Consider the following 19,878-nt stretch of genomic DNA (forward strand, 5'->3'; position numbering starts at 1 on the left):
CTGCCGTGTGCACTGGGGAGATGACATGATGGGAGACAGGGCAGGACAAGTTGGTTGAGCCTGATTCTCAAGAGACTTGAATGCCGTGCTGAGGGGTTCGGGGTTTGTTCTGCAGGAAGTGGAGGGGAAACACGATTGACCTCAGGAGGACTAGCCAGGCAGCAGTAGTGCAGAGGAAGGACTGACTGGAGGAGGCAGCAGTAAATGGCCAGGTGGTTGCAGTGGACTAAGCAGGAAGTAATAAGGCTGTGAAATAAGGCTTGTTGCTTAGAAAACAGAGATCATTTTTAAAGAATGAAAAAAATTATATCAGAATTTTCAAGTGCGCATTCATTGACATGTTTGCTATCTGTTTCTTCCTCTACATCAGTGCTATGCAGTAGCCTTCTTATGTGATAGAAATGTTTTTCCACACTGTCCAATATGGTGGCCACCAGCCAACTGTGGCTGTGGAACGCTAGAAGTGTGGCTAGTGTCGCTGTGCAACTGAATTTTTTATCTTACTCAATGAAGTAACCACTTGTGGCCCGAATTCCAAATATCACTCATGCCTGCCTTATTCACCGTTCTGTCCCTACAGCCCAGCACCATGATTGGCGCATATTTCCCGAATGAATGAATGAATAAAAAAAGAAATACTATACAACAAATGCCAAAAGTATATCCTGTTCAAATCAGTATACGCCTATGGAAAATGTCGGCCCCCACTTAAAGAAGAAGGAGGCTGGGGATTTCCCATACACATTGAGGATATTTCCCAGGTGTTTAAACTCAAGCTGTCAGCACGTGCACATGGAGCAAGTCAAGTCAGAGAGGCTGGCTGCAAAGTGGCCATGTGGTGGGAGACACCAAGGTCTTTCTGTGACCAAGGTCTCTGCTTTCTTGGTCTTTCATTTCTGGCTCTTATACTCTGTAATGCCTATGGTTTTTTGTTTGTTTATTGAAACATTTTAAGTAATAATTAAAATAGGGAGAGGAGCTTATTTTAGGGGAGTGGGGAATAGAAAATGTGCTGGAGCCACTTCATGAGAACGGGCAATTGCACATGATCTGGAGTGAGGAACTCAGAACTTTGACCCCAGCCTCGAGCTCTGGCTCTGTGACCTTGGGCAAGGTGCTTCCACCCTCCAAACCACAGTTGCCTAGAAAATGAGAATGCAGAGCATAACGCCCCTCGTGGCAAGCTGTTGTGAGGAACAAATGCTACAATCACAGGAAAGTTCATGTTTTCTATTGTCATTCACACAAGCTGGAGTTCTGCAGGAACATATGCCTGCAAGGCACAGCTAGCTATATTAAAATATAAGCCAGATATGTGCCTTTCCAAAAAGGAAAAAAACAACAGTTATCAAAATTCTATGGGCATCCAAAAATAGAATCTAAACAATGCAAGGAAGACTTTCTCTCTCTTAATATTAAAACAACTCGGGGAAAGCTGATACCCCACCTCTTCCTAGGAGCGCATCGTGACTCAGTGCGCTTGCTGCCAGCGCATTGTGTCATTCCATCCAGTGTTCCTGCCCTCGTAGATGCAGTGGCTCAGGACCCGCTCTCGTGTGCCATTGCAACTCCTCCCCCTTGTCTCATCTTTCCCCCTCTGAGCGCTCACCTCCTGCCTCTGCCCTACCATACGTTTAGACTCTCCTCCGTGAACTGATGACCCAGACTCACCACCTGTGCAGCACCTGTAGCCTTCCATTAAGAAACATCCCCCACGAGCAGCCTGAGTCCTACTGAGCCCCGGGCGCCCCCTCCAGCCCCACCCCACCCTTTAGTTGATTATTATTCCATTTCAACCAAGGATCCACAGACAGAGAGCTGTGTACAACCCTACAAACAGATCAAACAGTAATTAGGTGAGAACTACTTACAGGAAAGGCCCACAGCCTAGCCTGTGTGTCAGGTTCTCAGGACGCTCACACCCAAAGGGATTTCCATGGAAAACAGTGAAGTTGCCATTCAAATCTTTTTCTCACTAACAGTCCCAGGTCTTCAAATTTTCTTCACTATGGCCTCTTTTCTGGTTTTTTCTGCTGTTGTATTTTTCAGAAGCTCATCAGTTTAAGACCCTGAACACCACTTTGTGGCTTCCACCATTATGTTTCCCCCATTATGTTCCCTCACTGAGAACACTGTCTTCTTTCTCTAACCACATTTAAGGCAGGAATCCCTAGGAAGCCTGATGGTTTTCATCATTTGTAAGCTTAAATAGTCACTGTGTTGCATTTGGGTTATGTCTTTTTCTTCCCAAAATATTACCATCTCATTAAGCCTAATCAGAATTTAGACCGTTTGTTCTCCTTAAACTTGAATGCCTATTCAAGGGGCCGGCACTGTGGCATGAAAGGCTAAGCCTCCGCCTGCAGTGCTGGCATCCCATATGGGTGCCAGTTCGGTTCCCGACTGCTCCACTTCCAATCCAGCTCCCTGGTAATGTACCTGGGAAAGCTGCAGGTGATTGCAAAGTACTTGGGCCCCTGCATCTATTTGTGAGACCAGGCAGGAGCTCCTTGCTCCTGGCTTCAGCCTGGCCCAGCCTTGGCAGTTGTAGCCATTTGGGGAATGAACCAGCAGATGGAAGACCTCTCTATTTCTTTCTCTCTCTGTTTCTCTACCTTTCAAATAAATCTTTTTTTAAAATGCTAATTCAAGCACCTCTTACTGGTTAATACATAAAAGCTTGTCTAACCCCAGTTATTGATAAAAATGCTGAAAATTGGTCGGCGCCGCAGCTCACTAAGCTAATCCTCCGCCTTGCAGCGCCAGCACACCGGGTTCTAGTCCTGGTCGGGGCGCCAGATTCTGTTCCGGTTGCCCCTCTTCCAGGCCAGCTCTCTGCTGTGGCCAGGGAGTGCAGTGGAGGATGGCCCAAGTGCTTGGGCCCTGCACCCCATGGGAGACCAGGAGAAGCATCTGCTCCTGCCATCAGATCAGTGCGGTGTGCTGGCCGCAGCATGCCGGCCGCGGCGGCCATTGGAGGATGAATCAACGGCAAAAGGAAGACCTTTCTCTCTGTCTCTCTCACTGTCCACTCTGCCTGTCCAAAAAAAAAAAAAAAATTCTGAAAATTAATGGGCCTATACTCAGTCAGTAATAGGATGGGTGATCGTGGTGATAGCAAAGGGGTAAAATGATAAATACACCATGATTATACAAAAGATAACAATTTTTTAAATTTTTTTAACTTTTATTTAATGAATATAAATTTCTGAAGTATATCTTATGCATTACCGTGGCTCCCCCCCCCATAACTTCCCTCCCACCCGCAACCCTCCCCTCTCCCACTACCTCTCCCCTTCTATTCACATCAAGATTCATTTTCAATTAAAAAGATAATAATTTTAAGGTAATATATTTCTAGGGCCTATGATATTAAGAAGTAAAAGCCGGGGTATTTGACCTGGCAGATAACATGCCTGCTGGGACACCTGCATCCCACGTCCAAGTGCCTGGGTTGGAATTCCAGGCTCCACTCAGGATTCCAATTTCCAGCCAGTTTGCACCTTGGAAGACAGAAGGTGATGACTGAAATTCTTGGATCCCTGCCAGCAATGTGAGAGACCTGGGTTGAGTTCCTAGCTAGCAGGCATCTGGAGAGTGAACCAGAAGATGGGCAATATCTATCTCTCTAACTCCTCTGTCTCAAATAATTTTAAAAAGAAGAATAAATTATTGTACACTGCTAGTGAAGCTTTACATTGATGCACATTTTTAGAGGACAATTTGTCAGCTGGATCTAAAGCCCAAAAAAAGGAAGACAGAAAGTTATACAGCCTTTTTAAAAAAAATTTTTTTTAAATATTTTTTTGAAAGGCAAGGTCACAGAGAAGGAGAGACAGAGAGAGATCTTCCATCTGCTGGTTCATTCCCCAAATGGCCGCAATGGCCAAAACTGAGCCAATCTGAAGCCAAGAGCCAGGAGCTTCTTTTGGACCTCCCACAAGGGTGCAGGGGCCCAATCACTTGGGTCATATTCCACTACTTTCTTAGGCATATTAGCAGGGAGCTGGATTGGAAGTAGAGCAGCCGGGTCTTGAACCAGTGCCCATATGGGATGCCAGCACTGCAGATGGCGGCTTTACCTGCCACACCACAGCGCCGGCCCCCAGACTTTTTTTTTTTTTTTAAAGAAGCAGCAGTGGAAGTCAGACTAACATCTTTGCATGGTGCAGCAGGTTCTGCAGGTGTGCTGGCAGATAATGCTACACCCAAGGTCTTGGTTCTCAGGGATAAAAAAGCAGCATAAATAATCCACACCTGGCCTTCCTCCTCCCTCTAGAGGGTTACCACTCAGCTTTTGTACCTGGTAGTAGGGGTTAGCCCTGAAAGTCTAGCTAGTCTGCTTAGTTCTTTGAACCCAGAGTGTATTTTGTTCTGGAAACAGGCTTATGGCTAGTGGTTAGTGTCCTAAATCAACCCCTCAAACTCCTATCTGAATAGCTCCTTCGGAAAATGTATTCAGTGAACAGATGTTTATTATTACATAGAGAGAAAAGAAAATTAAGTGTGTAGCTTACGTATAAGTGAAGGGCTATGAAAGTACAAAGGAGGAGCAGATAATTCTGATGAGAGAACGAGGGAAGACCTCACAGAGGGGAGGAGAAGAGGTTCATACGGGATTTCAGGAGGTGTGAACAGGCCGCCTGGGGCTTAGTGGCTTCTGCTATACACCTGTTACATCTCCTGATTTCTATTCTAGCAGTTATGGCATTGAACTTGAATTATTGCTTGTCTGTCTCCTCATTTCTGTGTGTGTGGGGGGGGGCTGTTTTCCATCTGCTAATCGACCATCATACAAGGCCCGTATGGTAGCCATTGGTTAATGTTTGTCCACTACACGAAGGGCCTCCTTTAGCAAAGTTCTTGAGGCATAAAAATGCGTGCTGTATATTAGATGAGCTGGAGGAAGCTTTGGAACTGAATCACTTGGGGCCAGCCTGCATCCCTGAATGCTGGCTGAGATGGTCTCATTGGATTCTGGTTCTGCTGTACGGTTTCAGCCACACCCAACTTCTATTCATACATTATTTTTATTTTATGGGAAAATATCTTTGGAGTTCCAGCTAAGGAAACCATCTTCTCCCAGTAACAAGGACACACAGGCTTCTGGGAGGGGAAGGACACAGTTTTCAAGGCAGCAGCAATTTCGCTCTCTAGATTGTTATAAATGAACCAGTAGATGTCTCTCCACCAGCCTCGTAGGGGCTCGGGATTGGAGAACAAAGGCTAGTTGCTCCCAGGAGCTTTCATGGGGACTTGCCTGCCATTCACTTTAAGTACAGCTTATTCATAAAGTGGGAGGTGTTTGGAAGTCAGGGACCGCGAGCACATATTTTATAAAAACCTCTCCGTCTCGGATTGTCACACAAATGGACCTAGCAAATTTTGCTCCTTGGCATTATCAATTCATTTCTCTTCTTCCTCCCCTCAAGTCTTAAGTTCATGTATATGTTGATTTTGCCATTTTTTGAAAAAGCCCGCACAATGCGGTCCATAAATTTAGGTCTGAGCAGCACTCATCCCAGCTGATGGGGAAAAAAAAAAAAAAAAAAAAAACGGCGCCTGGGCAGCGTTCTCGGGGTAGCTGCGGAGTTGGCTCTCTAGGCTGCAGTCTCACCACTATGATTACGAGCAAGAAGCCTATGGTTCATTACAATGCATGAATGGGAGATATTCCCGGACTTATTTGCATTCATTACTCGCTGGTAGTTTCGCTGTTGAGGTCTCCATCCTTGTTTTTACAGAGCTCTTGGCAGTGTTTCTGCAGTCAGTGTGTGAATTTTTATGATCTGTTGCATGTTCTTCATGCAATTTCCTGCCCTGTAATGGTATCAGTTTTCCAGACACAGAGGAATACGGACGAAAACCCAGGAGCCTGCATTAGCATAAAATGTCCCAGTTCTGTCAGTTTGATTAATTTGTCTCTTTGTCTCCACTCTATATGATAAGTGCTATTAATGGTTGCAGCACTTCATATGTCAAAGTCTTTCTTCCTAATGACTTGAAAATGTGGTTTATTTCCCCCCTTTTTGTAGTATTTTTCTCATTTAGCATTCCACTCAAGTATAGATTTATGCCATGCTCTTTCATTATCTTACTGGTTGCAGCACCGGAGTGATTACATATGGTGTAGAGTATGCGTAAGGATGTGATCCCAGGGCCAGCAGCTGCTGATGCAAGCTGAAAATAGATCCAGCGTACGCTCAGCACTTTTCCCAGAGGCCTTTTATTTATTAGTAACAGCCCTGGTCCAGGACAGCTTGGATCCTCATTTAGCAAGATGACTTTTTGCCTCTCCGAACACTGCAGTGACTTTGCTGTGTTTACTGACATTGCTGTGTAATTTTTTTCAACCGCCTTGTATCTCAGCAATGACTTAACATAGATTGTAAAATAATCTCAGTGTATAATGAACTCAAGAGGCGACAGGCTCCATTGGAAGTAATAGAGCTTGACAGATCTAAGGTTTAAATTAAATAATCCTGTTTGTAAGATAGCGTTTATACATGGTACACTGCTTTAAAATGAATTTCTATTCTTCGCCAGTGATTCTTAACACCGGTTTTAGAATTCTCCCTTTCAAAAGGACCTTTCTCTAAAAAGAAATGCATTATGAAGCCAACAGCTCTTTCATAAGGAAAGAATAAGATGAAATGGTTTCTTGCCCAGTTCGATCATTGAACTGGAACCAGCATCACTAATGATTTGAGATGGGTAGTTATTAATCCATGCCAGCAAATCCAAATAGCTCAGACTTTCGTATCTATCACATCAGTGATTAAAAAAAAAAAAAACACAATAGTGCATTTTGGGATTAAGATAACTGACCTGCTCATGATTTTAGGTTCAGATATAATCAATTATTTTTTTAATTTGAAAAGTACTAATAACTCTATATATTTATTTTCTGAATAAATCCAAGAAAGACTTATTGTGTAATGTCTTCTCTTTGAGAGGTGTAATTTATATAGGGCAAGGAGGAAACTAATGGTGCACCTCAACAGAGAGGATTTTTTTTAAGCTTTAAGCTTTTTATTTAGTGAGAGAGAAATGCATGGGAGAGTAAGGGCTCTCTCTAAAAGAGAAAAGGAAATCTGGATTCATGCCGAGCCCAGGAGCCAGCCACGTGGAGGAGCACGCAGGCCGGAAAGCATGGAGTGGGTGGCCTGAAGGCCACGCGTCCTGAAGGCGCGGGGGCACCAAGGGGATCAGATAGAATTTAGATAGGAATTCCTCGCTGCAGGATAAAATTCTGGCAAAGCGCACAGATGGAAAAAAGAATAACTTTAAAACTTTATAGGCAGATGACAAATTAAGGGCTTTACTTCCTGGCAGGACCTGGTGGTAATCTGACGAGGAAGCTATGAAGAAAAATGAATTTGTGAATAGCAGACCACTTGCTGGTGATGTCCTAGATAAGGGAGCAAAAAGCCCGGGTCAGTTGAAGAACGAACTCTCTGCTGTTTGACCTGTGATTTCCACCTGCTCCAGAGCCAGCAAGATAATGCCCTGCTTAAGGCTGTCACTGCCCTGTGACAGACAGTACCATGGCTCTTTCTCTATGGTCAGAGAGATCTTATCCATTCCATGGTTGATCAGGGCTACACTGTGGTTTCCTGCTGGGTTAGGTTAAAAATTAAAACAGTGCTCCGTGATAAAGAAATGCAGTGCGAGTGTCCCATTTCAGTGGGTATGTGCCCTCTAACGTTGTGGAAAGAGCAGCCATTCAAACCATTCCTAAAATCAGCGCACCCAGGGGGTCCTGGGGTGGGGAAGAGAAGCCCCCTATTCATGCCCACATGTGCACAATTGCACAAGAAAGCGTGAGAGTAGAGCATGTTATCTGCTGTGATCGTCATGGCTCAGACAGTCTTTCAAGTTTGGGAGCGGAGACTGCTAACAGCCTGGCTGCTGTCATGAGAGCAGCCAGCGCCCTGCCTGGAAGGTGCCCTCGGAGGCAGGCGATAGTGAGGTGCTGGTGATAGGGCAGAAGGCAAGCAGGAACTTGCCTCTGGCTGATGCGCCTGCTTTCTTACTCTCCTGATTTTTGCCTGCCTTCTATGCTCGCCCATGCTGCTTCGAGGTCTCACATACAAAGAGCACCCAAGCTCATTCCCTCCGTGGTGGCGCCGTAATGGGATAGCCAGCTGCATCCTCGTCCAGCGGCCTCAGAACAGTGGGTGATCCTGCTTGCTGCAGGAGAAGTGAGACTCAGGCATGACAAGATGAATTAAGGACGGTGTTCAAGTGTTAACTCTTAATATCCTCACTCCCGTGGCTCTAAATTAGATTCCGTGTTGTTAAAACTGGGAGATGGAGGGAGGCTTCATATGGATGCGTGTCTGTCACTGGAACAGCGTGTGATCAATTGAATTGACCCTGCTTTTTCTCCCGAAACACATAGACTGTGCTATGGAAAAAACAGACCAAATGAAGGAAAACGTTTCACCTATCAGATATTTCATGGGGCCCTCTGAAAGCTGCCCCCAAGGTCTAAATCGAGAACAAAAGCACTTCGGGTTGCTAAGTGGGGCTTTGGTTTCTCTGAAATCTTTTGCATTTCCAAGATGTCTTAAGAGAGTTCTCTCCATTTGAGCAGAGCTTCTTCCATAAATGATGCAGAGCCTGAAGGAGGCTCTTGGAGCCAGTTATTTAGCAAATGGTTTCTAACCAAAGAGTAGAGGGAGAAGTGCATCACCAGGCAGGAGCCAAGCAGTGAAAGAGGAGGAGGAAGAAACTGAGCTGTATGGAGTGGTGACTGTGCCAACTGAATATGAAAACAATCTGAGCAAAATCACGAAGATTTTAACATCAGAAGAACAAAAGAAGAAGGTTGAGGGAAGTAACAGAGTTGTGGCTTTTTTTTTTTTTTTAACAATGGAAACACTGTTTTTGCAGAATTGTTTCAATAGAAGAAGGGGGAAAGGACAAAGAGGGAAAATGAAGAAGTTGCTCAAGTCTGTCTAAGAAGGCAGCAAGAAAATGAAGGGGTTTCAGCCCAGTAAGTGCCAGAGGAAACCACCCAAATTTAATACCATACCAAGACAGTCGCTAGTAAATAGAAGCATAATATTCATTCTTGTTCCGGTATTCCATTAGCAATTTCTGCTCCTTAAACTCTTTTGAAGAGAAGAGAAGAAATCTGCATCCGAAGCTTCGCCAGGCTCTCAGTGTAAGCTCTGCCTCTCCCAGAAACACCATCACAAAGCCCAGAATCGATGGGATTTTTTTTCCAATGGATAACACAAGCCAATTGTGAGTGTGATTTAAAATTCACTGTATACATTCACCCTGGCTTGCTACAGCTGTGAGTGTGCTCTGTTCCCTATTGCTGACTCTTCCGTAAAACATACACGCACTCCACTTCCACACTTCAGCCTTCAAGTGGAGCAGAGCTATTTGAAGGCTTACTCTCAACATGGACTTGTTGGACCTTGTAGAACTTGCTCCGAGAGCTGCCGTGAGCACAGATGTGTATGTGTCTACCTTTTGAAAATGATTTTTAATCCAGGAAAATTATAGCATTTGTGTTTATGGGCACATAATGAGGCCCTGAGCTTTCTTAAAGGTCTGTCCTCAACAAGCTGGAACCCATATGCCTCTAGTTCGGGTTGCACCCTCTTCCACTAAAAAGACACATATGCTTAATTAAGTGCAGATTTATTAGTAAGGCCAGCAGGTGATAATAGAACAATTATTTTTACATATCAACTTTGACTCACTGGCTGTAATTGGCAGTGAGGAGAAACATTAAAAGATCTTGCTAACACAGCATGATGCATGGGAAGTGAGGACAACGAGGGAGTTTTTTTTCCCTCCCATGATATATTGGGAATCATAAAACCTTAGTCTTAAAAATCACTGACCCAGCACTCAGAAGAAGGGCGATGTTTTGTCTTTTGTGTGTCCTTTGTGTCTAATACAGTGATGACGAGGAGGAGGAGGGAAAAAACCAAACCCTGTCTTTTCCCCAGTGCTGTGCATGGAGATACTTGATGTTTCGTTATATGATCATTTACCCTCTGTTCTTCTTTATTAAAAAAAATTTTAAGTGTACCCTAATACCCTGTAGAAACTTTCCCCTTTCTCATTGCCAAACCAGAGTGATTTCTTGGGTGAGTTTGCTGTTTTTAAAAAATCCTGCATCAGGTAGGAGACTGGCATTGGTGTGGTCCCTTCAAGAAAGCTCTAAGCTACGGCATTATAAGCCCTGTTCTCGATCGTTTGAAACCTAAACTGCCTTGGTGATACCTGTCAACCTTTGTGTAATGCCTGTTGAAAGATATCCCAAAGGGCTCCCATCTGGAACCTTCTTTCCGCCAGTGGGGTATCCAGGTGGCGGCTTTGGTTAGTTAGAAGCAACATGGAACTGTCTTCAGTCAGCCTGGGCACTCACGCCCACCAGCTCTTCCTCCTTGTCTGTCTGCATTTCCCTTCCACCACCAACCATGTGTTCCAGCCACAGCAGGGCTTGCCCAGACTTCTGTGACTGGCTCGCCCCTGTTCCATCCATTCCCCAAAGGTAGCCAGAGTGACCTCTCTGATGCTTCCCTGCTCCTCTGACTCTGCTGACGCCCCAGCCAACCTTCTGGGTGTGCCATCACCACCTGTCCCCCTTCTCAGCTCTCCAGGATCACCTGTGCCCCCCATGTCACCCCGGCCACTGCCCCACCACACTGTGTGCCGCCCATTCTCATGCATCTCTGCACGTTTCTTTCTTGCCCGTGGATCACCCATTCCCTCCGAAGCCCTGGCTCATTCTCCCTCGGGCCTCAGCCTGTCACCTCCTGAGTCAGGTGCCCTTTTGCCAGCAGCAGCTCAGTCCCCTTGTTCCGGCTCTCACCAACTTGTGCTCTCGTGACCTGCTGACTTGTCTCTGGCTCATCAGCCCGGAACCTCTCAGACCAGTCTCCCTTCCTTTGTACTCATTGTTTTATCTCCCTAACACCTAACACTGCATGGAACCTGGAATGCAGTCAGTGCACATGTGTTAAAGGACTAATGTGATGTGTGCCCTGCATAGCAAGATGGTCCCCAGCAGTATCTCATGTTGTGGGGAGGATGCCTGGTCTTGTCGCCTTGTCCTTGGTAACACGGACTCCTGAGCCCTTACACCTGTCCCAGCTAAGTGCCACAGTGAGCGTGAGGCCTACTGGTCCCCACTGGACGCGTGTACTCCCATCCAGTGGTGCAGGTGAACTGGGACAGCCAGGGCAGGGTGGCTGCCCGTGATTCATCACAGACAGAGTTGCCAATTCCTAAAGTGATACTGTCATCAAGGACAAACCAGTAACACATATAATGGCCTTTTAGGTCTGCATTCAGTAGAATCAGCTAAAAATGTGTGTAAAAATTCTATGTGATGAACAAGCAAAAAGTGTTGTATTCCGCCCTCCCCCCAGCAATCCACCATTCAGATTCTGCGTGTATTTTTTGAGGCACTCTCCTTCACTTTGCTGCATTCTCTGCCTTTCCCTGCGACCCAGATATATGCATATCTTGTGTTCTTGTGCTCCCTCTCCTGGTCTCTTCTGGTTTTCAGCAAGCCCAGCAAGCCCACGTTGCTAGACTCACGCATCCCCAGGTTCGGGCTTGGGCATTTGAACAAAGCAGCCCAGCGGCTCAGCGGTGCTTGTTGTAAGATCCGCGGGGAACCAACAATCCATTCCCTCCTCCGTTGTTGGCAGTCCAGCTCGCCTAAGTGAGAAGGGCTGTCGTGCCACGGGAGAGACACGTGCCTGGTGTCCTCTTTGAGAAATGAAGTGCTCTCTAGAAAAACAAATCATAGCAAAAAGCTCTTGATGATTACACATTTTAGAATTTGCCTCCCTAGAGATTCCTGGATGTGCCGATTGGGTCATAGTGCGGCTTATCTAATTATCTGGTCAGGGGCAGTCATAAAGCTCTCTTCCATGTGCCAGATGAAGTGTTCTGATGTCTGGCCCGTGACCGCAGTGAGGGACAAGCTGTGTTCTCTTCCCGCCCAGAATCAGGCTGTGGAGTGGACTTCAGAGTATGGCCTGGCGGTGCTGGCCTTCAGGGACTGAGACTGTAGTGCAAGGCCCTACAGCATGGGGCTGCCAGGACAGCGCTGTCCTTACTCTGTAACAGGGAGTCTGGGACTTCACAGGGACTCCTTGCTCTCAGCATCCTCTGAACTTTGACCCTGCTCACCTTCTGTCTGCCTTGCATTGCTTCTGAGACATTTGCCCATGTTACTGACTTCTCTCCTTTCTCTTCTCCCATTTCCTGTGATATACCTTCCCTGCTAACTAGGAGAGTGCTGCCTTGCCTACTTTACAGTACAAGATTTTGATTTTGCTTTGTTCAGGCTGATCTAGAATAGCCCACCCGGATCTGAAGTTCTCTGACGCTGACTTAACAGGAAGAACCAGTTTTGCTCACTCACTGGACTCTCCCAGCCTTGATTTTGAAACCAGCCTAGGGCTGGCTCACCGCCCTGCAATGCTGGCATCCCATATGGGCACTGGTTCAAGTCCTGGCTGTTTCTCTTCCAATCCAGCTCTCTGCTATGGCCTGGGAAAGCAGTCCTTGGACCCCTGCACCCACATGGGAGACCTGAAGGAAGCGTCTGGCTCCTGGCCTCAGATCAGCACTGTCGCTCCCCGTCTTTGTGGAGGAACAACACAGGACCCTGCGCTGTTCTTTTGTCTGCTCGGCCCTCCCCGGGTTTGCTGCTGGTTCTTCCCGGGTTGGCTACCGTCCCTTCCACCTCCGTGGAAGGGCGGTTCCTCCTGCCACTTTTCCCCACTTCCGCGGAGGGAGCGGCACACCGCCGGCCGGCTCTCTCGGGGGCTGCACAGGTGTTCCTTCAGATAGATGTTCCCCTTAGATGTTCCTGGTGCATGCCGTCTCTCTCCTCTTTTATAGTCCTCCTCCGCCAATCCCAACTCGGCTGCCCACACGCCGAGTACGCTGCTCTCCTCCAATCAGGAGCAGGATCAGCTCCTGGAGGTCATCACTCAAGTTGGCAAGAGGCAGCTGCATAGAAGCTGTTTTCTCCTCTCCCAGTGCCATATTGTGGGAGAGCAGATGCATAGAATAAGTCTTAATTCCAGTAACTTAGTCCAGTCCGGGTTGCTCCCCACAAGCACAGCTCCTGCTGTTGCAGCCAATTGGGGAGTGAACCAGCGGATGGAAGACCTCTCTCTCTCTCTACCTCTCCTCTCTGTATAACTCTGATTTTCAAATAATTAAATAAATCTTTAAAAAAAAAAAAAAAGAAAAGAAACCAGCCTGCAGGCTCTTGCCCTCCATCCTGCAGCTCTCATGGGTTGGTAGGTCCGTCCTCTGTTTCGCCCTGTGCCTCCCTGTTCAGAGTCAGCCTGCCTCTTCGCAATGTACAGCTTCCAGCATACCAATTCCTTGCAGAGAGGCCCATTGGAAGCTTCCTTTGGGTGGAGGGGGGCGGCAGTGTTTTCTCTCAGCTAAAGAAGGGTATTCATCCCAGGTGCTCATGGAAGGCCCTTTCCTAGAAAGCCACAAGGCTGTTTGTGACATTGGCCACGGTCAGGATCACAGTATTAGGAGGACAAAGGTTGACTCGTGTTGGTTTTGTACTCTCCTGTCCTGGGCCTGCTCCCATCTAAGCCTAGTGCTGTTGGACAGCCCAAACCTGCCCTCTGGTCTCATCTTGGATTGCACCAAGAATCTCCACACGGTTTAGGTTGGTATTTAATTATTCTCCTCTGTTTTACACACCATTTGTCTGTTCTAAGTTCCTGCAGAGTAAAACTGTATTTTTTGCTTCTTTCAAGTTCACCTCAGCAGCCGACACAGTAAATGCTCAAGTGTTAATTTTGCATTGGCTGTGTAATGTATCATCATGTCTGTGCAAGATCCTCCATGTGTACAACCTCATGGCCTTAGCACATCTATGCAATCTCATGATTTCTTGTCATCCAGCCTTTCTTGGATACTGTACTATCCAATTGACATGAAAATGTGACCTTTTCTGAATTCTTTCTACATGTATAATGTCATTACTGCCTAAAAACCTCTTCCTCATAATGCAGATATTTAGCAAATTTTAATTAGAATTAATTCAAAAGACATATGAGAAGTATAGGACTCAGTCCTTCACTTTGGAGATTTTATAATCAAGACAGGCACAGTGGAACATTGAAATAGCAATGGAAGGGGCCGGTGCTGTGGCGTAGTGGGTAAAGCCACCGCCTGCAATGCCGGCATCCCATATGGGCGCCGGTTTGAGTCCCAGCTACTCCACTTCTGATCCAGCTCTCTGCTGTGGCCTGGGAAAGCAGTAGAAGATGGTCCAAGTGCTTTGGCCCCTGCATCCGCTTGGGAGACCCGGGAGAGGCTCCTGGCTCTGGCTTCAGATTGGCGCAGCTCCAGCCATTGTGGCCAGTTGGGGAGTAAACCAGTGGATGGAAGACCCTCTCTCTCTGCCTCTCCTTCTCTCTCTCTGTGACTCTGACATTCAAATAAATAAATAATCTTTAAAAAAAAAATAAAAAAAAAACAAAGAGAAAGAAAAGAAATAGTGGTGGAAAGCAGCAGTCATGTGATCAGATGCCGAGACTGCTAGTCTGTGAGCAGTGATTCTTGTCCACATCCAAGAAGGGAGGGCCCAACTGCTTAATTGCCAGCTGCTTTGCAAGAGTTTCCCCTGACCCTTTCATTTTCCTATTCTTTGATGTATTTTTTCTAATTTATTTTAATGGCATAGAGATAGAGTGAGGTCTTCTATCTGCTGCTTCACTCCCCACATGCCCACAACAGCTGGAACTAGGCCAGGCAGAAGCCAGGAGCCCAGAACTCCCTCTGGGTCTTCCACATGGGTGACAGAGACCCAAATACTTGAGCCATCATGTGCTGCCTCCCAGGGTGCACATGAGCAGCAGGCTGGAATCTGAAACAGAGCCAGGTGCAAACCTAGGCGCTCTGGTATGGAATACAGGCATCCCAGGTGGCGTCTTAACCGCCATGCCAAACACCCATGCCTTCCCCTGGCCCTTTCATTCCCTGTTGGTGGACACCCCTTCCCTGGCCTTCACAGCCTTCATAGCTGCTGGTGGAAGTGGTGAACCAAAGTCGGGAATGCATCCAGGTAGTAGGCACAGCTAGAGTGAACACTAGAACTCAGAGGAAGGGCCAGAGTCTGACTGTTGGCTCCGAGACGCTCCAGCCTCCCTCTGCTGGACTCTGCAGAGACCATGGAGGCACCTGAGAGAGGAAGGGGCTGCGAACAGACAGGAGGAGTTCACGCGCAGAGCAGTGGGGAATCAAAGTAGGATTAGTGTTTTTGCCTTGAGTCTCTGTATTTTTACCACCGTGGCGACTCTCCTAGAGATGCTTAAGCCCTGGCCTCCCATGCTTGTTAGAGAGGATGATGCCCTCCAGACACCTGCCGGCCTGCAGAGGTCCTCAAAGCGACAGCACCCTGGAGGGCCGCTGTCCGTCCAGCCCCTGTGGAGGAGCCCTCTTGGTGCTCCCACCCGCGGAACAGAGACATCCTGCTGTAACAGTTCAGGAGAACTGGAGCACCTGTTTTTCACTGTGGTTTCCTAGGTGTCTGATTTTCAGCTTCAGTGACTGCAGTTCCATCAGAAACTGAAACACCCCCGGGTGGTTTAGGCTCCTTACCTCAACATCCTTACAGGCATGCTCAGAAATACTTGGATTCACGTAGAATGAAAGCACCTGGCGTTCTTGAGAGTTGGAGTTTGTCGCAACCAAAAGTTCATTTGCAGGATATTTGGAGATCTTTATTTAGAGCAGAAAAGGTGTTTTCCCAATTGGGAGCTATGAATAAAGAGGTCTTTCTAACAGCTCCAAGCCACGTTCAAATCAGATGGACCAGAACAGCCCCCAAAGTACATTCTGGATGCACCTGTGACTTACTGCGTTTTCTCGCCTTCCCCCCAAATTAGTGTGAAAAGTGTGTTTTGACCCCACAGAAACTGGACGCAGCCAACAGTCATTGTTGGAAACTTCTGTCTCCCCTGCCTCCGCAGCCCTGCTGCTCCTAGAGATGACAACATTGTCAAAAATAGGACCCGGCCTGCATGCCCCAGCCACGTGAAATCCTAGATGCGCTGCTCCTCCCGGCACAGGCTGCCTGCTGGCTCCTGTGAAGTCACTTGCATGCCCGAGCGTTAGTGTCCCCGGGAAGATTCTGGGAAGGTCGCAAGGCAGGAGCCCAACCAAAGCAGCCGTAGCTTTGCTGTTGGACGGCACCAGGTCCCCTCATGGACAGACAGGAAGACAAATAGAAAAGATTAGAACTCACTGAAGGGGAGGAAGTGGCTGAGGGCGGACCTGACTCAGACGCCCCAATCCAGGGCTGTGGACGTTGCGTCTTCACGCTTCCTGCAACGCTGAGAGCTACAGCGCTGTTGGCTCCATCTGCGAGTCCTGTAGCTCCAGGGCAGCCATTGTCCAACTCGCATATGGGGGCTTTGTGCTAATGGCCACTGTTTAAATCCTCACAGAGCACAGATGGTGCGTGCATCGCATCAGCATTAACTGCTCCCCATTGGCAGAGCCCATTGTGGAAACAGGAGAAGGGAGGGCAGATCAGAAGGGTACAGTCCTTTGGCAAAGAGTCTGCTTTCCATGTATGATTTTTACCCCGACTTATGTGGAGTCTTGGGTAGCCCAAGCCCAAGCACATCCTGGCTTCTGTCGAATGCTGGTTAGGATAGGAGGCAGAGGAGGGAAACTGAAGACGCTGTGAAGACTGTTACTGCTATTGGAGAAGCCACAGCAGTAGGGCGAACTCCATGCCTTTGTTCCTTCTGAAAGTCACAGTATTACCCACTGCTACTGCAAAGGAAAAGACCCAGAATGTTCAATGCTTGTCTCCCAAATGCCTTTCACATGTATTGCCTGCACAGCTTCAGCATGTCCCTGCTTACTCTTGGCTTGCAAACAAAAGGGGAAATGGCAGTCTATGAGTTGCTCAAACTGTCCAGGTCAGACTACCCGCCCTCCTGGAGAACAGTGGTCCTCTCTGGATGGCACAAGGTCCTGCTGGCTCCTGGAGCATTAATGCATTGTCTACCTGCTTGGATCCAGAGGTCAAGGGATAAAATGACATTCTCCTTAGGAGACATGTGTGATCCATCACTTCTTCAGTTTTTTTTTGCAGACTGAAAATACGACTTCAGATCTCAAAGGAAAAAAAAACTTCCCAATCAGTCTTGGCTTCCGTCTTCAAATATGTGATGGGTTGTTAAGTGAAAGAGGGACTCACGTTGTCTGCTTGCCCAAGAGGGCGTTGCTAAGACTGGCTCAATTCAGTTCATCTGATAGTGTGCAAGGCATTTTAAACTGAAAGTAGTAGGGGATGGAGGAAGGTGAAGATCCTGCCAAACCCATGACTCCTATAATGGGAGAAGCTGGCAGGTTTGGCATTGAAAGTACAAAATAGTTGATGAATGATGGTGAAAACCAAAGAAAAGAGGAAGACAGAAACAATATGTATGGTCTTCATTATCTGTCCATGAGTGAAGCTGGAGTAATAAAAATTTCAATTGGAGATTATTGCCAGAATGATAAATATAATTTTTGTGAAAGATTTATTTATTTATTTGAAAGGCAGAGAGAGAGAGAGAGATAGAGAGAGAGAGAGATCTTCCACCCACTGGTTCACTACCCAGATGGTCACAACAGCCAGGGCTTGGCCGGGCCAGTCAGGAGCTGGGAGCTTCATCCAGGTCTCCCACATGGGTGCAGGGGCCCAAGGACTTGGGCCATCCTCTGCTACTTTCCCAGGTGCATTAGCAGGAAGCTGGGTTGGAAGTTGAGCAGCTGGGACTTGACCAGTGCCCATATGGGATACCAGCATCGCAGGTGGTGGTTTAACCCATTGCACCACAGCAGCAGCTCCCAATAAAGACAATTTTTTAGTTAACTCAGGTAGCCTAATGAGCAACAGGATATCACATTGCAATACAGCCATAGGAATGAATCCCATATTCAAATAAAAAAAGTAACTTCTGGAAAGAGAATTTGAGCAGAATTGTATATCCAGAAGCTCTGTAAATAAATAGAGAAGTATAGAGAGTAGTGGAGATGACTAGGAGACGATCAGGGCTGGTGGTGTGGCATAGCAGTTAAGCCGCCACCTGTGACACCGGCATCCCATATGAGTAATAGTTTGAGACCAGCTGCTCCACTTCCAATCCAGCTCCCTGCTGCTGCACCTGGGAAGGCAGCACAAGATGGCCCAGGTACTTGGGGCTCTGCCACCCACATGGGAGACCCAGATAGCCAGGCTCTTGGCTTCAACCTAGTCCAATCCTGGATGTTGTAGCATTTAGGGAGTGAACCAGTGGATGGAAGATCTGTCTGTCTCTCCTTCGGTCTCTGTAACTCTGCTTTTGAAGTAAATAAGTAAATCTTTAAAAAGAAAAAAATTGGGGAAAAAGCAAATTGATACTGTTGAAGGAGCTCATTGTGGGTGGGTCACAGAGTCAGCGGGACTGTAGCTTCCATGTTCTTCCCATTTCTACATTGAGGACAAAGGAGAGGCATGATTCAGAACTTGAACTGCCTGGATAGCTACTAGAATTCTTTTCAACGAACAGCAGAATGCCTGAGTGGTTATCAGCATGCCATACTGGCAGGTTCATCTTTCAGAGGATGTAGAATGCAAGAGTAATGCAGCTATTTGTGTCTTAGTCTGACTAATTTAAATGGATGGACAAGAGGATGCAGGAGAGGATCCTTAGAAGACAGAAAATCTTGCTAAACGACATGCTAGTCAAAGAGAAGATTTTTACAGACTGAAGTATTTCAAGACTTTTTTACTGTGATGGAAAGAAAAAAAAATCACACTCCAAAAAATGTATCATCTTTACCATGTCCAAGCATAGAGTTCAGTGATGTGAAGTACTCACATCGTAGTACAGCACCTCTCTACCCTTTAAACAACTCCTTCCCTCCCCCGGCCCCTGATAAACACCATCCTACATTCTGTTTCTGAGTTTAACAATGTTAGATAAGTCAGAAAAGTGGAATCCTATAGTATTTGTCTTTTGTGACTGCTTTGTTTCACTTAGCGTAATGTCCATCAGCTTCATCCATGTTGTAGCATATGAACAGGATTTTCTTTTCTTTTAAGGTCAAATCATATTTCATCGTATGTATCTACCATGTTTTGTTCACCTGTCATCCATCAGTGGATAGTTGGGTTGGTTCTACTTCTTGGCTATTATAAATAGTGCTGCTATGAGAATGAGTGTGCAGATATCTCTGCCAGACCCTGTTTTTTATTCTCTTGGATATAGGCATGGAATTGCTGGATCCTGTGGTACTTACATGAGTACTTTTTAAAAATTCATACTAATTTATTTTAATTTTATTTGAAAGGCAGAGAGAGAAAGAGATTTTTCCATCCTCTGGTTCACTCTCCAAATGCCCACAACAGCCAGAACTGAGACAGGATGAAGCCAGGAGCACGGAAGTCATCAACTATTCTATTTGGGTGGCAGGGACCCAAGTACTTGAGCTGTCCCCAGTGCCCCCCCGGGGTGCACATTAGCAAGAAGCTGGAATGAGAAGCAGAGCCAGGTCTTGAACATAGGCACTGCAGCATGGACGTGGGTGTCCTAAGCAGTGTCTTAACGACTGCCCATTATTTTAAATCAAGTTACTGATTTTTGTTTTTGTGTTGGAGTTCTTTTATAGGCTAGATATTAGCCCCTTATCAGAAATGTAATTTGCAAATATTTTTTCCTGTTCCTTAAGTTACCTTCTCATTTTGTGGGTCGTCCTTTGACACAGTCCCATTTGTCTGTTTTTGCTTTTGTTTCCTGTGCCTTTGATGGCATATCCAAGAAATCATTACCAAGTCTAGCATCATAAAGATTCTCTCATATTTTTCTCTTG

The 19,878-nt window shown here is 46.6% G+C and overlaps 1 protein-coding gene and 1 long non-coding RNA gene across 6 annotated transcripts in view; one reads left to right on the forward strand and one right to left on the reverse strand.

Moving 5' to 3' along the window:
• Positions 1-19,878, forward strand: part of BACH2 (BACH transcriptional regulator 2) — a 388,459-nt gene that overhangs the window by 334,515 nt on the left and 34,066 nt on the right. The gene's annotated exons all lie outside the window — the stretch shown is intronic.
• LOC138849634 (uncharacterized) lies at positions 9,645-16,480 on the reverse strand. The gene is made up of 2 exons (XR_011388617.2): positions 15,628-16,480; positions 9,645-11,769 (listed from the first exon to the last, which is right to left on the reverse strand). It is a non-coding gene; the product is annotated as an uncharacterized LOC138849634 (long non-coding RNA).

Source organism: Oryctolagus cuniculus, chromosome 5 (genome assembly GCF_051225735.1).
Source record: "Oryctolagus cuniculus isolate XC-2025 breed Fujian yellow rabbit chromosome 5, ASM5122573v1, whole genome shotgun sequence".
Classification (NCBI taxonomy): domain Eukaryota; kingdom Metazoa; phylum Chordata; class Mammalia; order Lagomorpha; family Leporidae; genus Oryctolagus; species Oryctolagus cuniculus.